At 38.7% G+C, this 15,241-nt stretch overlaps 2 long non-coding RNA genes across 2 annotated transcripts in view; one reads left to right on the forward strand and one right to left on the reverse strand.

Moving 5' to 3' along the window:
- The first annotated feature begins 491 nt into the window (after positions 1-491).
- LOC150046066 (uncharacterized) lies at positions 492-4,041 on the forward strand. Its single transcript, XR_016532727.1, has 2 exons — positions 492-585; positions 3,938-4,041. It is a non-coding gene; the product is annotated as an uncharacterized LOC150046066 (long non-coding RNA).
- Positions 4,042-6,854: 2,813 nt separating this feature from the next.
- Positions 6,855-15,241, reverse strand: part of LOC150046067 (uncharacterized) — a 62,382-nt gene continuing 53,995 nt past the window's right edge. The window contains exon 2 of the long non-coding RNA XR_016532676.1: positions 6,855-6,954. This is a non-coding gene — a long non-coding RNA (uncharacterized LOC150046067). The remainder of the gene's footprint in view (positions 6,955-15,241) is intronic.

The raw sequence follows: 15,241 nt of genomic DNA on the forward strand, positions 1-15,241 counted from the left end.
AGACCAGAAAGAGAAAGGAGAATGAATTCCAGCTTCATGGAGAGATAAGGACAGACCCTTGTTTCTGCACAGGGAGAAAAATGAGAGAAAGCATCAGCCAGTCTCAGGTGGGAGTCCATGTCCTCTGAGGATGGCTTTGTAAAAATGGCTTCAGCTGGAGGCATAGCTCAATAATAGAATTCGTGCTTAGAATGTACTGCCCCTGAACTTGAACTCCAGCACCAACATGTAAAACAACAATAATAGTATGAAGTTAATTTTGATACTCTGAATTTGTTCACATCAAGCAACACGATGGAGACCTTAGGGAATGACAATGACGTACACTTGCCTTCTTTCAGTCATTGTCAAATGCTGGGAAAAAAAAACATGTGTCTCATTTTTGAGGAAAGAAATGTTTCAGGAAACAAAGTTTTATAAAATTGAAAAGCTATTTATTTTTTTCATGCTTTTATTTATTTATTTTTCAGGAATTATGTCCAGTAGTTTGAAATGCCTTATTTCAAGTCCAACTTGGATGTCAGTTATTTATCCTGGAGAAGCATTGACAAACACAAATACCAACCAGATAGAACTCCTTTAGAGGTGGGTCCTTCTAAAGGGTGTGGGAAAGGTGAATGTGAAGCAATTACAAGCCGGTTACCCATAAAAGACATTGAAGGGAATGTCTTCTTTGTTCCAACACAACTGCCATTTCCAGTCTTGGTCCTTCTCTTTGCCAGCATTCTATAGTTCAGACTAAAATCTATTGGATTTCAGCGACAGCGCCAAGGTGACCTGCTGGTATTAAAGCCAGACATTTATTTCACTTCTGCAGGTAGAAAAATGCTCTCATTGGTGAATAAGCACATAGACACCATCAGAAGGTGTCTCTGGAATTTTAACCAAGTAAAGCTGAGTATACACACACATATATGAAATATATACATATCTATATTCATAGAGTGAGAGGGTGAATGAATGATTAGGAGATCTTAGAGGATTCAAGACCTACAATTATTTAGTATAGCTAAATCAAGTAAGCTCCCAGTCCTCACCCTGGTTTTTTTTTTTATTGTTCTTTGTTATCTTTCAATAGTTGTACAAACTGGGTGCAACTTCATTCATTCATTTATATGTATAGTAAATCTTTATCAGAGTCATCCCATCTATCATTTTCTCCTATTCCCAGCATGCCTTTCTCCTCCAATCACATCGTTTTCTAGTTGTGTGTTCATACGTATACCTTGAGTATTTAACTTCATTCCCTCTTTCCACTCATCTGCGTCTCACCCACACACTCATTCCTTCCTCAGCCAAGGCATGTTTCAGCTTCTGAGTATTTATTTTGTTAGTCTGCCTATTGTTCCGTGTGATTATATCATAAAAATGTATTCTGGCATATATATTTATGCTTTACAGCCTGGTCAGAAAGAATGAATTCCTTTCCCTGTTTCCCATCTGACTCTATCCTGTGCTTCCAAGCCTTGTCTCTTTCACCTCTGAGGTCAGTGCTGAGTCAGTGGTAGTGGAGAAGAGAGAAATATGTCAGTTGCTAAGTGGTAGAGTTGCCATGAATAATGTTTAACTGTTTCCTTGTCTTATCTACAACTTGGAAGAACAAATCACAGGCCTGTAGGAATTTTATTTAGGATTTAAAGTTCAAGGATTTATGACCTAGCTAATGGCAAATTCCCATTCTTCCTTTGTTTTCTTCATCCTAGCAAAAGATCCCTATTTCACCTTATGCTTTTCTAGTTTAAAAAAAAGCAAATAGCTGTCTTATTGTCTTTGAATAGTGAAATGTGTATTTCTTTCATAGAAAGAAGCAGAATGAACATAGATAGACAATATGAACTATTAATATGATTTGATTCTCTGATTCCCCACCGAGGCTGTAAGTAGACAATGAAGATCCAGCTAGTGATTAGTAGCAGGGTATGTAACCTACCATTTTCTCACAAATAGACTGCCAAAGCAGGAATGAGGGGAAACAGAAAAGATTTAAATTAGGTCACCAGAGAATGCTATCAGAAGCCTCAACCAACTCTAGAATGCATTCTCCTTATGAGCAGGTATGGAGACAAATAAGTTTCAGTTGTGGACAGTATTATCATGTCTACAATAGTAAAACTCCAGTCATTTTGATAGGTGTTCTGCATACACATGAAGTGTAAGATCACTCTTGATAGATGTGATTTCTTATAATAATCAGTATACGACTCTTTCTTTTGTTGACATACAAAACTCTGAAGGACTTTGCCTTTACCCACACTGTATGCAATACCTAAGATGAGCTTCTAGCTTGCCTTTGCTTTCTTCCACCTTGTTAAAATATGCTATAAAATATTTCCATGTTTACCTATAAAATATCTCCATGTGTACCTATAAAAATATTTCCGTGTTTACTTGGTCAATGTGGCGCATTGCAAAGCTTTGTAAGAAAATTCAACTGCTTGGTAAACATCTCTACACACTGACAGAAGCACTTGTCTAGAAGCGAAAAGGAAGAAGGAAAAGACGATGGTTATGATGATGATGATGATGTTAGTGCTGGTAGACTTTCACTAAGTGCTTCACAGGAACAAGATCTGGCTCCAGGAAGACATGATTTCTTTTTGTGAAACATTCTAGAGGCAGCTAGCTCCCTGGCCTTTTTCATAGTACGTCATTCCTCACTCTCCTCCCTTCAACGGACTCAAACTTTCTTTTTTTTCTTTAAATTTTATTTTATTGTTGGGGTAATATATAAAGGGGCTACAGTTACATTCGTCACGGAGTTGGTGCATTACTTCTTGCACATTGTTTTTGTCCCCATTTCCCTCCCACCACACCCTCCCAATTATCTTGTTTTCCCTCCTTCCCTTCCCTTTTTTAAATGAACAAATAAACACATATACTATATACCAGGTAACAAAGTGAGATACAGTACCCACATGAAATTAACCATAAGGAGAAAAAAAAAGAAATAAATTAGTACATTAAGAATAACAATCATACAAGTAAAACTTTGTTTCCATATCCTAGAGTTCCTTTCATTTAGTCTCATCCTAGATGACCTTATGGACCTAGGTTTTGAGCTATTGTGATCCTCTGCTAGGAGAGTCCTAGATGTGTACTATTACAAATGAGGGAATCCATGGAGCCTACATTGACTCAAACTTTCAAGCTGACCATTTTCTTGAAATATGTTTAGCTTCTTGTTATTCCTATCCCTGTTCAATTTCCACACTATTTCCCCTCGCTATGCTCATCTCTGTCCTTTAGGTCATGGTAAAGACTATACACTAATGATTACTGGCTGTTATCATTTGTTGTTGTTGTTTACATGGTCCTGAGCAATCAAACTCAAGGCTTTAGGCAGCTAGGCAAGCACTCTATGGCTAAGCCCCATTCCCAGGCCTTCCTTAACACTTGCCTATTCCACTGAGCGTGTCCTAAAGTGGAGTGAAGACACACAAGAGAAAAACATGGACATAACTTTCCATACTGATGCCTCACAGGATTCAGTGGGAAACTGAAAATGAGCAAAATAAAGGCATTGAGGAAGGGGAGGAACACAAACGTTGTAGGTTACTTCTCCTTGTGTCAGCACAAACAGGAAGGTCAAAGTGAAGGTCAAGGAAGCTGTGGGTGTTGATTCTGAAAAGTCAAAAGTGTCATGGTCACTTCAGTCACCTGTGGATGAAAGGCTAGCAATCCAAGGCTACACAGCTGAGTCTCAAGACTATTCAGCTCTCTACAGAACCGTTTCTGAAGACAATTAGGATGATGTAAATTGAAGCTGATGACTAATTTGAGGAACTATATTATATTAAAGTTAGGAAGAAGTCTGTTCTTCCGACAGTCTCATGGAGAAACTCATTTTCACTGCATGTGAGGTAGTCTTTTAGAGTTCAATAGGATGGAATGCAGAAAGAATCTAATGTCTGAAAACCTATATTTCCCTTACTTCTAGAAAATTAAAATGGCTCTTCGATCCTCCAAATGGAAGATATTGTTTCTCCTCTCCTTAAAATCAAGGAAATTAACTCCAGGCTACTTAGAAATTCACAAATAAATGTAAGTATTTGGGAAAGAAGTAAGGGGAAATATATCAATTCCAGAATAAGGACAAATTTTTCCAGAAGATCAAGGTAAATGATCACCAAGCAATTTCCTTCAGAGAACTTACAGGCGTTACTATTAATGTGAAAACATAAGGCACTGACTTTTTTGTGCCAGTCCTGGAGCTTGAACTCAGAGTCTGAGCACTGTCTTTGGGCTTTCTCAAGGCTAGAGCTCTACCATTTGAATCATAGTACCACTTTCAGCTTTTTCTACGTATATGGTACCAAGGAGTTGAACCTTCATGCATGCTAGGCAAGCACTCTACCACTAGGCCAAACTCCCGGCCTGGCACTGGCTTTTTAAAAAAATTTTAATGAAAGATGTTCTTGAAAATTGAAGACCCTGGGGCTGGGAGTTTGGCCTAGTGGTAGAGTTCTTTCCTAGCATGCACACCGACCCGGGTTCGAATCCTTGGTGGTACCACATACATAGCAAAAAGCTGGAAGTGGTGTTGTGGCTCAACTGGTAGAGCTCTATCCTTGAGAAAAGTCCAAGGACAGTGCTCAGGCCCTGAGTTCAACTGATTAAAAAAAAGAAAATTGAAGACCTTGAGAAATAAAGTACAATGCTGAATTAAAAAGAAATACAAGTTAAAAAACTCCCCTTCTAATTACACATGAAAAACTGTAAGTCTGATGTGTTCTTTTATTAATTTCTAAAAATCATTAGTTTCAGAGGATTAAGGGAGTATTTTCAGAACCCAGTGTATTGAAGACACATATCGACAATAATGCATGAACTAATTTACTTTGTGCATCTTCCGGGCAGGAGAATAAGCATTTAGGCACCAATACCAATAATAAGTTTGACTCATTCAATATAATAGTCTTCAAAACATAGACCTGTGTTTATAGATTAAGATTAAATCAAGGAGTGGGTTGAGTAATTGCTAACCCACAATGACCTCTCTTTCCTGAAAATGAAATAAATCTAACAGACATTTCTTTTAACTCAGCCCTTGAGAGAGAGGGTGTGTTGCTATTTTCAGAAACTGTTAAGCTAGAGCAAGAGTTAGCTATTTGTTTCTGGCTTACTGTGCTTTAATATTTTAATTACATAATAAATTTTGGAGTTAATTTTGGAGTTTTCTTCAATATTTCACAACAGTTTATGAATAAATTCAGATAATCTTGAGAGTCATGTTTTAAGACATGTCTAACATTCATTTGAATAACTTACAGTTCCACCTAGAATCATATCTGGCTAAGGTAGAGTAAAAGGAATTAGATTTATACTGCTTCCTAAAGCAACTTTTTTAAAAATTTCATTCAGGATGCTATAGCTTATATATTAGACTGAATAATTTATGAACAACAGAAATTTATTGTTCACATTTCTGGAGGCTGGGAAATCCAAGATGAAGGTAGGAAGAGATCCAGTGTCTGGTATTCTCATGTGGCATAGAAATAAGCACCCTTTACAGTGGTAAACACACACTGTATTAAATATATAAGGTCTTGTCTATGTGAGTTTGATTGCAGAAACTAATAAAGTATTCTCTAAATAAAAAAAAGAAAGAAGCACCTTTAGGCCTATTTATGAGGGCATTTTATTCTATTCCTCCATTATCTATTATCCATTTTTCATTCCATATCTGATCATTTTCCAAATTGCTCTGCCTTATAATATCACACTGGAGATTGGGTTTCAATATGTGAATTCTTTGGAGACATAAATACTCAGATCTTATCACAATCAAAACCAAAAGCAAATGGACGACACAAGAAACAACCCATGGACATTAGATGACAAAGAACAGCATGAATGAAAAGTTGTAGACAAAAGAGATGGCTCCATGATTGTTACAGCCACATCACCCCATTATGTACAAGCCATGTATAGGGAGGAGGAACCCAAGGGAATTTTAGAGTCTTGTCACCTGTCAAGGATACCAAAATACCTAGAGTCCACAAGAAGAAGTGTCCATAAGAAAGCATGTGGCAGAGGAACGAGTTGTTGAGAGGAAAGGACAACTTCTGAAGTAATGTAGTATTTATCTGAATATTCTCTATCATAGCTGGAGTAAGGAGAGCACCAGAAAAGGTCAGAAAATAGGAAATACCACAATACAATCACGCAGAATTATTCAATTGAGCTGGGTGTTGGGAGCTCACATCTACAACTTTAATGAAAGCATTCGGGGCAGGAAAGTCCATGAGACTCTTACCGCGAATTAACCACCAAAAAGCTGAAAGTGGAGCTGTGGCTCAGGTCGTAGAGTGGTAGCCTTAAGCAAAACAGTGCTCATGCCTTGAGGTCAAGGCCCTGAGACCAGCTCAAACACTTCTCCCTTCAATTTGGTTGATAGAAAATGTCAGGTAAAGAAGAGAAATAAAGAAATGGAAAAGAGGAAGAAATAGAAACAAACTTTAAAATATAACAGGTTTGTACTCATCTTTATGTATAATTATACTACAGTAAATGGTTTAAATAACCCAATGGAAAGCATGTTGAATAAAAAGATCAAAACCCACCTTTCTTCCTTCCTTCCTTCCTTTCTTTCTTTCTTTCTTTCTTTCTTTCTTTCTTTCTTTCTTTCTTTCTTTCTTTCTTTCTTTCTTTCTTTCTCTCTCTCTCTTTCTTTCTTTCTTTATTTGTCTCTCTCTCTCCTTCCTCCTCCTCTCCTCCTCCTCCTCCTCCTCCTTCTTCTTCTTCCTCCTCATCCTCCTCCTTCTCCTCCCCCTCCTCCTCCTCCTCCCCCCTTTTCCCCTCCTCTTCTTCCTCTTCCTCCTTTTCATCTTCCTCTTCTCCTTTTCTTCTTCTCCTTCCTCTTCTTCTTCTTCTTCTTCTTCTTCTTCTTCTTCTTCTTCTTCTTCTTCTTCTCCTTCTCCTTCTCCTTCTCCTTCTTCTGCTTTTCTTTTTTTCCTACAAAGAAAGCATATTTTAGTTCATGCAATTTGTTTTAATTAAATAATATTTCAAATATTCAGAGAAATTACCCCTTTGGTTTCATTCCCTAAAAATTTCTCCTTTAGTATGACTCTGTGAATGCCCTCTTCCTCTATAGGTTATCATGTTCAGTTATATTTTAGATCTCCTTCTACAGATGAGAGGAAACACGCACTATTTGTTTCTCTGAAATTTTAATGCTCATTTTATTTTTATGATTAACTTATGTCTTCAGTTATTCATTATTGTAAAACCCAACTTTCTGTTACCCACAAGAAGTATGGTCTAAAGATGAAAAACTTATAAAAAATGCCATGTTAACTGAAACAAAATTTTTGACCAGCCAAAGTGTTGTAGATTTGAAGGGTATTTTATAATAAGGAGTCAATTAATTGGGAATATAACTGTCCTAAACATTTATGCATTGAATAAGTGAATAAAATGAATAAAAAGGCATCAAATAAAATAGCTTCAAAATACATGAAGGAAACATCAAGAAAGCTACAAAGAGAAATAGTTAGTGTGCAATTATAGTCAGAGAATAATTCATAGGAGGAGTAAACAAAATTAGTGATGAGTTAGAAAATTTGAGCAGGATTGCAGCACCTTGACTGGCACCTACTCTAGAGCATGTTAAATCTTTGGGGTTTTTCAAAATGTATGGGAGATTTATGAAGATAAACTATATTCTATGTTACATACCAGTTTTGAAGAATTTTAAAAGGCACAAGTGATACTATACATGCTCTCTGATTAAAATTAGCTAAAAATTACTAACAGAAGATTGGTGAATTTTTTGTAAAACAGATAATTAAAAAGTAAATGTATATGTTAAGTCAATCAGTGGTTAAGAAGCTTTCCCCAAAAGAAAGCTCCAGATTCAAATGGTTTCATTCATAAATTCTATAAAGTATTTAAGAAAGAATAGTATCACTTTCATGCAGTGTTTTAGGAAAAGAGAAAATATTCTCTACTATTTTATAAAGCCATTGTTACCTGTTACCAAAAGAAAATCTTTGAAGTAAAGGTAAATACAGTGTAATAACTGTAAAGAACATACATGCAAGTCTTAAATAGTTCGTTAGCACACTAACAAACTCAGGATATATTATCCAGTACAGTTTCCTTCAGGAAGGCTAGGTTGACTTAACACTCAAAAATCAACCAACAGTATTCAGCATAGCGATAACTAAAACAAAGATAAAATGTAAAGTCATCTCAGCTGATCCAGGAAAAATATTTGACATAAATCTGGGCTAGATATTATTGTTTAAAAACAAATCAACTTTCTAGGAGTAGAAGGGAGTCTCTCACCTTAAAAGAGGGCACTGAGGAGAAACCCACAGCTGGCATCTTCCTTTGATAAGAACTTCAAAGATTATCAAGATTGACGCAAGTTATGGTGCCTAGTTCCTTGAGGTAGTAGAGATGAAGTCTGATATGGTTTTGTCTGATATTATGTGTGACACACAGAAACAAATATCTCTTGTGTATATGATGAGCCAGTCCTGAGGCTTGAACTCAGGGCTTGGGCACTGTCACTTAGTTGTGTCACTCAAGTGAAACCATAACTCTACTTCCAGCTTTTTGGTGACTAATTGGCTTTATTGAATCTCATGCACTTTTCTGCCTGGGCTGGCCTCAAACCAGAACCTTCAGATCTTAGCGTCCTAAGTAACTAGGATTACAGCTACTTATAGCCCCTAGAGTACAGCACACTGTGAGTTGTAAAAGTCATTTTGTTCCAGTGCAATGGGAAGCTCCAGTGACCAGTGCATAGCCATTTGTCTCAGGCTCTATCACTTTTATCAAGTCTGCCCATTGATGCCTCCCAAAGGTAAACTGTGTAGAGATTTGGCCTTATAGTCAATGTGGGCATGGGGCTCCTTGAAATTCCTTTGATTGTTTTCTACATGATTAGAAGGGATGTAGTCTAATTTATATTGCCATTAATAGGCTGGGATATAATCACACTGAGCCCCATCAATCCTTAGAATCCTTAGAATCTGGATCCTTGTAAGTTCGTATGTCTGTTTTCAGAAATAGTAAGAATGGTTCCGAATGTAGGCTCTTGAATTAGTATTTCTCATTTTTTTGAGATTGAGCTGTGTGGTCATCATAGCCATAATTTGAAACTTGGTGAAGATGCCTCTATGGTTAAAGTACTTGTCAGTCATTCACTACGCAGCTTTCACATGCTTCTCTTGGAAGTTCTTACACATCCCATCTTAAACATGGTATAGAGCCAATTCTGGTAAAGCCAAAGGCTGTGGGGATAGAACTCAGCACCTTCAGTGTTCCTGAGAAGTTCAGTAACTATTGACACTAGCAGTGACCCTAATAAATAGAGTCACAGAGTCACATCTACATGATCCTGTTTTCTTTGAACAGGAACAAACAAAAGGAACCCAATTACTGACTCTTGGCTACATTTTCTTTTTATTAGTTATTGAAGCTTTGCATTGATTAACTTGGTCTGGCTTCCAGATCACCTCCCAGAACTTGAATTTTCTTCGGTTGTTATTAAACTCTGATTTTAACCAGGCTTCTCCTAATGCTTACACTAGAACATGTAGCATATCTATGCAGCGGGAGGAGCCTAAGAATAACTGCACCTTCAAATGCCTAGCTGAAGCCCTTTCTATCCCACTGGAATCAGATTGCCAGCACAATAAAAAATGGAGTCGATTTGAACACTAAAGTGTGCCAAAGGTCCCTTTATTTGTTAAGCTAGAATTTAATATCTCCATGCCTTTAAATTAACTCATCCCAATAACTTGGAACTTCTTCACTTTCACTGCCTTTTTAAAGAATTGGTCTAGTGACCACAAGTGAAAAGCTAATATTGCCACCTGGTGCCTGTGTGAAAGTTCATAAATAATACTTCTTTATTATCCACCAAAAGTATTTGTTAACCCCTTCTATCATAAGCTTATGTTATAACCAGGAAGGAACTCTGGTAACCTCTTGTATTAATTTGCTTGCTTTTACAAATGAAGTAACAATTCTACTTGAGGTTATTAAGAATAAGGGAAGTAAAAAAGAGGTACCTACTGGTTCATGCAAACAGCAGCAAGCTTTTGTTTAAATCTGGCTTGAATGTACTTGATGACCTCGATCCACACTAGCTATGTATTGCAGTGCTTGTAACAAATGATTCTTAATGGCATCATTGTAATAAAGCCACCCATTTTGTGTAGTGCAGTCAGAGCCAAGTTTTACTTAAAATGGACTACTTTCTCTGCAAGCATTTATCCCACTGTTTCAAACTAAGTAGTAGGAAACTTTTCTCCATGGCTTCAGAAGGCATCAGTATAAGTGTCAAGGACAAAATTGTTAGATGGGGGAAACTTAGCAAATCTCCTGTGGTCAGATGAACAGCCAATCAAATGTTTTCCAGTGCTTTTTCATTTACATATGTAACACCTTTGTTAAGTGACACTGATCTGTACAGACATAACTCCTCCACTCTTCTAGCCAAATAATTATACAATTGTAAACAATCTTGAAAGTCTTATAAAAACAAAAAAAATGCTGTAGTGTCATCCAACTACAATTGGAGGCTTTACGGAAGGCATGGAACAATAACTGACTTCTAAACTAAGATCAGAAGGGCAAATAGGAAGTGGATAACTAGAAGGCCAGGCATGAGGAGAATGATACTGGCCAAAGACATAGCAAATGGGAGAGGTCAGAAAGAAGAAAAGTAAGAGTGATTGGAAAGGTGAAGGAATTTACAGGATCATGGTAGAAATAGAAGTAGGAGATGAGACTGAATACACTGAAATCAGATTTTATTGGTCTCGTAAGCATTGGTGAAGACTTCACACATCCTTCTGATGCGGTGATGGTGTTTTATAGTTAACCTTGTACGTTTAATGGGATCACTTCTAAAATGGAGAAGAACAATGATGGATAGAGTCGAAGGCCCAAGACAGGGGCCATTTTGGAGGCCGTAATAATAATTCAGGTGTCAACCGGCAGCAAACCAGGGTTCGCAGATTGGGGTTCCTGAAATAGGGGGCAAGGACTAGGAAAAATTAGAAGAGAGACAAACAGATGGGGTTCAGGAGGGCTACAGCCCAAATCAGGAGCCACAGCTTAAGAAGCCTGTCGCCCAAGACCGTAGCCCCGTTTATTTCCAGTTCTCAATCTTAAATACACATCTTTAAACTAGGGAACTGCCAGGGGCTACATTCGTACAAACAGTATCAAGTCTGAAATAGGTTGAATGAGAAGCTATCAAGTCCCAAACAGGTTAAATGAGAAGCTATTGACACAGCCCAAAATCATGATAAGAGCTTACTTCCTTGTGTACTCAATTGTGCGGGTCCAAGGTCACTGACCCCACAGTCACGGTCACTGACCCCACAGTCAGTCCCCAACATCTCCCCCGTCTTTATTTTAAAAGAAACACAAGTGCAATTTTTACTCTTTTCTATACCCCTAATTATCCTGTCACATTTTCCAAAAATGACTTTGGTCCCTTGGTCTAATTCTCTTCTCCGGGAAGACACCAAATGGCGGACGACGCCGGTGCAGCGGGAGGGCCCGGAGGCCTCGGCGGCTTCCGAGGAGGCTTCGGTAGTGGCCTCCGGGGCGAGGTCGCGGTCCTGGGAGAGGCCGGGGCGCGGCCGCGGGGCTCGCGGAGGCAAAGCCGAAGACAAGGAATGGATCCCCATCACCAAGCTGGGCCGCCTGGTTAAGGACATGAAGATCAAGTCTTTGGAGGAGATCTATCTGTTTCTCCCTTCCCAACAAGGAGTCTGAGATCATCGACTTCTTCCTGGGGGCGTCTCTCAAAGACGAGGTGTTGAAAATCATGCCCGTGCAGAAGTAGACCTGTGCTAGCCAGCGCACCAGGTTCAAGGCATTTTCCTGATTGTCTGGGGAACTAAATCTCTGCAACCTTAAACAATGCTTTAGTTGTCAGATCCACAAACTTTCCTGAATTTGTGGCTGGAGTCAAATCAAACTTTACTCAGTTAGAACTTTAAACTACCACTATCACAGATGATTGACAAGTTCCTGCCCAGTTATGAAAGGCATGGGCATTAGTAAGGCATGCTTACAAACTATTCTATGACCTCCCGGCTCTGAATAATATTGAATGGCCAAGCACGAGTGACTCTAGGATCTGACACCATCTCTGCCATCACCGCAGAGGCTTTCTGCATCTGGATACTTCATAGTCCCAGTAGTGTCTCTCCACACAGGGATAAACATCCCCTGGGCATTTCACTTGCTTGGTTGCTGGACTTGAACTCGGGGTCTGGGTACTGTCCCTCAGCTCTCCAGCTCAAGGCTAGCACTCTGCCACTTTGAGCTCCAAAGCAACTCTGCCTCAATTAGCACTCTGCTGCCAGATTAGACACCACAGTCTCACAGGGACTTTGCTTTGCCCGGGGTTGGCTCAGAACTGCAGTTTTCAGATCAGTGAGTCCTACAAAAGGCCACGTTACTCCAATTAAAGCAACAAGGTGGTCAACACAGAAATAGTCTCTAAGCATGAGCTTACCTAGAACCTGGTAAAAAGCCAAAGTTACATCTGAATAAGGATTGCTGTACTTCTCCATGGGCTAGCTGGAAGTTATTTTGGTAGTCCTGATTTTCCCTTTTTCTCTTTCTTAAAACATTTAAGACAACTTCACTTTCAAATATTATTCAGAAACCCAATTCTAATGTTCTTTAAAACGTTTACACTTTTTAAACTTAAACACTTAACATTTTAGTCTTCATTTGCATTTGAAAAACCTTTAAGGGCTCAAGGCACTCCCTTTTCTCCAGGTCTCCTTGGGCTCAAGGAACGCCCTTTGCCTTCAGGCCTCCTTTTAGAAGCAATCCAGTAACATGAAACCAAATCATACAGAGATAAACCTTTAAACATTCCTTTAAAATACTAATCACATTATCCACATTTTACCATTAGATTTCTAGTGTCAGTTTGCAAGAAAAGACAGACAGACAAAGTTTCTGACGTTAATGAACAATTTTACATTTAAATCTCTAATACATGTCTCCAAATTTTAACTTAAGGTAATAAATCCCAAATTCCCTAATACCTCTGTGCTAAACAGGATACAATGTTTACAGTGTAAACAGCTGTATGCCTTGCAATAAAATGCAGATTTCAGGATCTAGAAAAATATTTACCAGTTTTTCTTTAAGACAATGCAATAATCCTTTGAGGCATAGTAAACATTCAAACCTAATATTTTTGTTGAAGTTTTAAGCTTAGATTTACCCAATTGTCTTTAAGTATAAATTTATCCATTGTTTTATACAGCATGCTGACAATTTAACCCTGAACATGTTCACTCACTCATTCACACACATTCATACTCAAAGATCATAAAGCGCGCAAAATTAATATCGGCCGTTCAATTTCCGGAAGTTTGTGTCAAGAGAGTTTTGCCAATTTTACTCTTACAGATGAGAACCAAGTTCAAAACAAAACTTTTTGCAAGGCAACTTAGCTGGAATTTATTTTTCCAGGGCTTGTTACAACTGCAGACATGGGGGAGCGGCCATGCTAGGCCCAGAAATGTTCAAAAAAATAACAAGGATGTGTGCTTGAGTATGCACAGAAAACCCATAAGGATCCATACTTAGAAATGGTACCAATTTTAAACACAAAACTGGACAAGGAAAAACATGTAACACGAACAAGACAGAGAAACGGAGACTTTTAAATAATCAGACATTGACATATAACAAGAAAATTGGACTCAATCAGATACACTTAACACAAAAAACATGAGCTCAAATGAATGTTTTCACCAAACAGTTATTTTTAGATTTAGACATGTCTTGCTGGTGGGACTCTCAGGTATGCCTTGTTATCGACAAGAAACTCAGAAGGGGAGGGGGGGGTCAAGGCGTCCCTTGACCACCCAGGCCTCTGTTTTAGGCCCACAGTGCACCTTTTCAAACAAACAAACAAAAATAAAATAAAATAAAACGCAGACATACAAGGGGGTCGGCCGACTTCTACTTACCTCTGGAGGCCTTTGCTTTTCACCTGGGCATCTTTTACAAAAAGGTTATTAAGAAGAGGGATGGTAAAGACAAAATAATGTCACATATTAAATTGTGTAGAGTCAATGAATATGTTAAAAGGTCCCTACATAATAGTAAAAGGAGGAGAAACACAGCTCATATGAATGTGTGGAACAAGTGGATCAGTAGCAGTCCCAATTGACATGCACAAATAACTCAGGTCCTTTCCACGTCGCAGGATGCACCACTGGAGGGTTGGGGGTGTAGGCCCAGTGAGTCGCTGCTTGGATGGCCACTGTCACTCTCCACGATCCGAACGCAGCGTTCAGGCAGCCAGCGGGCGTCATTTTCTCCTTGTGAAAAAACACATACATGCCCTCGACCCCAGGTTAGAACAGGATCGGGTCCATGCCAAGCACCAGTTAGGGGATCCTTCCACTTTACTAAGGCAAAAGCACGCTGCTCTCTTTTTTCCCAGAATCGCTGAGCAGCAGATAAATTATTTGAATCCAAATTCAAAAAATTTAAAACAAATAAAGCATGATTAAGTATATTCACAGGGGTAGCGGGATACGACTCTCCTTTCTGTATTTTAGCAATTTGATGTTTTAATAATCCATTAGCTCTCTCCACAATGCCTTGACCTTGAGGATTGTAAGGAATGCCTGTAATATGAGTGATATTATAGGAATGGCAGAAGGATTGAAATGCTCGGCTTGCATAGCCAGGGCCATTATCTGTTTTTATTTGCGAGGGAATCCCCATCACAGCAAAGCATCGAATGCAGTGAGAAATACAATGTTTAGTGGCTTCCCCAGCAAGGGGGGTGGCCAAGATAAAATTAGAATAAGTATCTACAGTAACATGAACATATTTTAATCGGCCAAATGATGGAACATGCGTGACATCCATCTGCCAAATGTGATTAGAAAGCAGTCCTCGTGGATTTATACCTAAATGGGGGGCTGGTGAAAAAGGGACACAGTTGGAGCAAGTCTTAACTATTTGACGTGCCGCTTCTCTAGATAATTTAAACTGTCGGCGCAAGGCTCGGCTGTTTTGATGATGGATGGCATGTGACTGCTTAGCAAGTTCAACCTGAGTTAAGTAAACTCTGGTGGCTGAGTCAGTAACTGCATTGCCCTCACTTAAAGGGCCAGGAAGATTAGTGTGAGCTCGAACAAAGCCAAAAAAACAGGGGTGGTTGCGAGAACAAAGCAAAGTTTGTACTTGGCGAAATTGGGTCTGAATATTGGAGTTAGTA

Source organism: Megascapheus bottae, chromosome 26 (genome assembly GCF_031878675.1).
Source record: "Megascapheus bottae isolate mThoBot1 chromosome 26, mThoBot2.hap1, whole genome shotgun sequence".
NCBI lineage: Eukaryota > Metazoa > Chordata > Mammalia > Rodentia > Geomyidae > Megascapheus > Megascapheus bottae.